Below are 3,512 nucleotides of genomic sequence, written 5' to 3'. Positions count from 1 at the left end.
TGCTGGGGCTGTGACCAGGGCTGTGACCAGGGCCGGTGCTGGGGTGTGACCAGGGCCAGTGACCAGGGCCGGTGCTGGGCTGTGACAAGGGCCAGTGACCAGGGCCAGTGACACAGGGCCAGTGCTGGGGCTGTGACCAGGGCTGGTGACACAGGGCCGGTGCTGGGGTGTGACCAGGGCCGGTGACCAGGGCCGGTGCTGGGGCTGTGACCAGGGCCGGTGACCAGGGCCGGTGCTGGGGTGTGACCAGGGCTGGTGACCAGGGCCGGTACTGGGGCTGTGACCAGGGCCGGTGACCAGGGCCAGTAACACAGGGCCACTGCTTGGGCTGTGACCAGGGCAAGGAGAGCCAGGCAGCCCACACCCTCTCCCTGCACTCACTTCTTCCCTGTTTGGGAAACCAGGAGGCTCAATCCCGGAGAGAAAGGCTGGCCCGAGGGGGACCGTGGGGTGGAGCACAGGCTGCCGGGAAGTACCTGCAGAGTAGCAGGTGAGAAGGAAAGGTGAGTTGAGCAAATCAGCACGATGCAGAGCGAGGAGGGCGGCTGGGAGCTGTACATGGGCCCCTGCAAACACGAGCCTTCTTCAGCAGCTGCTGTTTCATCTCCTCCGTAACTTTACGACTTTGTTAATGTAAGCCCTCTGCCCAGCGTGGGTCTCGACCTTACCACGCTGAGATCAGAGCCGCATGCCTCTACCAGCAGAGCCAGCCAGACGCCCCTCTCCTCCATAGCTTTAGACAAGCCACACACTTCTGCTTGGCCGATTTCTCTTTTGAGTCCTCGCCTTATAGAAGGGAGCCAGAGCAGTGCAGTGACGGTGGGCACAGGCTCTGAAGCCAGACCCCTGGCTGAGCCTCCTCCTGGCCATGTGTCGTCAGGCAGGTCCCGTAGCCTCCGGTTCCTCTCTGTGAAATGGGAACTAGGAGTGCCACCCCATAGGGTGGGTGTGAGGCTCAGGTTAGTTTGCATGAAGGGCTTCAGCATCGCCGGGCATGCGGGAAGGACATGGCGGGTGTTTTCACGTTATCTCCGTAATCCACGTGGTCCGGCAGAGACAGAGGCGCTTCGCAGCCCCCTGCTCATCGGTGAGTCGTGGTCCATTGTGTATACACCCCACTGTCTTCCTCCACTCACATATTGATGGACTCTTGGGTGCCCAGCTTCCATATTTTGGCTATTGTAAATATGCTGCAGGGTGCCAGGGTGGCTCAGTTGGTTAAGTGCCTGACTTCAGGTCATGGTCTCACGGGTTGTGGGTTCGAGCCCCATGTCGGGTTCAGTGCCGACAGCTCAGAGCCTGGAGCTGCTTCAGATTCTGTGTCTCCCTCTCTCTCTGCCCCTCCCCTGCTCGCACTCTGTCTCTCTCTCTCTCAAACAGTAAAAAAAGTAAACAGTAAAAAAAGTTCCTAATAATAATAATGCTGCAATAAGCAGGGTGTGTATATCTTTTCAAAGTGGTGTTTTTATGTCCCTCAGGTACATACCCAGTAGTGGAATTACTGGGTTATATGGTGCTTGTTTTCATAGTTGTTTGCAGGACATCTGCAGCATTCTCCACAGTGGCTGCGGCAGTGCACATCCCCACCAACAGTGCACGAGGGTTCCCTATTCTCCACACCCTCGCCAACACCTGTTATCTCTTGTCCTTATGAGACTAGCCATTCCAAGGGATCTTTCATTGAGGTTTTGGTTTGCATTTCCCTGATGGCGGTTAATGATGAGCATCTTTCCAGGTGTCTGTTGGCCGTCTGTCAGTCTTCTTTGGGAAAAAATGTCTATTCAGGTCACCTGCCAACGTTTAAATTGGATTGTTTGCTTTTTGGTGGTGAGTTGTGTGAGTTCTTGCCATTTGCAGCAACATGGATGGACCTAGAAGCTCTTATCCTAAGCAAAACAAACAAAGCAAAGGAATAAGCAATCGCAAAGAAACAGACCCATAAACGAGAACAAGCAATGCAGGGGGGCAGGGGGGATGGGCAAAACAGGTGAAGAGGATTAAGAGGTTCAAACTTCCAGTTATAAAATAGGTAAATCATGAGGATGCACAGTACAGAAGAGCGAACACAGTCAACGATATTGCAATAATGCTATACGGGGACAGATGGTGACGTCAGGTCGTGGTGAGCATATCATAGTGGACGGAATTGTCCGATCACTGTTGTTCACCTGATGGTAAGGCAACATCACATATCAACCACACTTCAGTTAAAATTTAAAAAAAAAATTAAACCTGATTTAGTCATGAGACACTAAAAATTTTAAAGATTTAAAAATTCCCAGGTGGGGCGCCTGGATGGCTCAGTCGGTTAAGCGTCTGGCTTCAGCTCAGGTCACGATCTCACTGTTCGTGAGTTTGAGCCCCGCCTCGGGCTCTGTGCTGACAGCTCAGAGCCTGGAGCCTGTGTCAGATTCTGTGTCTCCCTCTCTCTCTGGCCCTTCCCTGCTTGTGCCGTCTCTGTCTCTCAAGAATAAATAAGAAACATTTTTAAAAAAAAATTCCCAGGCAAGCTGCATGACCTTGGGCTTCTCAAGTGTCCCTCAGCCTCAGTTTCCCCATCTGTCTCCCCCTAAATGCTGTGCCCAGGGGGCCCGGGAGCAGCGCGGGTTTGTCACCCCTCGCTTTCTTTCCTTCTTGCCCTTCGTCCTCCAGCTTCTCACCCTTAGCTAGATGCTTCCCATTAATGGCCATTGCCGCGTATCAGCTGAACATGACCCTTGCAGTCCCCCATCCCCCGTCAGTCTGTCTGCAAATTCCCGGTGACACACAGGGTCCTGGGGTGAGGGCTGTTCTTTTCCATCCAGCCTCCCAGTCTCTCTTCCCTTTTCAAAACCGATTGCTCTCTGTGCTCAAGGGCCGGTCTCCAGTCAGGACTGAGGAGCCTTGTTTTCCAAACACTGGACTGTCATTCTGTTACTTTGCCCACAGTCTGGAACCCATGATATTTTTGTGTGTTCTTTGCAACCTGCCAAGTCTGTCCTCGACCTTGTGGTTCTCCGGTTCTCTGACTTGCAGCAGCTCACCTGGGAATCCGTCTGAAACCCTTAGATCTCTCCCAGACCTGCAGGATCAGAAACTCCAGACAGCGCCCAGCAAGCTGGGTGTCAACACGTTCAACAACTACTAAAATTAAGAACTGGGGCACCTGGGTGGCTCAGTCATTTAAGCGTCCGACTCTTGATTTCGGCTCAGGTCACGATCTCATGGTTCATGAGATAGAGCTGCTTGGGATTCTCTCTCTGTCTCTGTCTCTGTCTCTCTCTCTCTCTCTCTCTCTGCCCCCTCCCCTGACACATTTATGCTCTCTCTCAAATAAAGAAATAAGCACGAAAAACATAAAAATAAAAATGAGGAACCACCTAAACCCTGAAATCTCTTTCTTGTTAAGATGAAATGTAAGGATTGAACACATTTCTTTGCGAGTCTAATTTTACTCTTTATTTATTGATTATATTCACATCCTTCTAAAAAAAGAATGCAGAGGCTTAGGGTAAAATGACAGCATTGATGAT

This window comes from Suricata suricatta, chromosome 5 (genome assembly GCF_006229205.1).
Source record: "Suricata suricatta isolate VVHF042 chromosome 5, meerkat_22Aug2017_6uvM2_HiC, whole genome shotgun sequence".
In the NCBI taxonomy this organism is placed as follows: Eukaryota; Metazoa; Chordata; class Mammalia; order Carnivora; family Herpestidae; genus Suricata; species Suricata suricatta.
The sequence above is the reverse complement of the archived record's forward strand: the minus strand, read 5'-3'. Positions refer to the sequence as shown.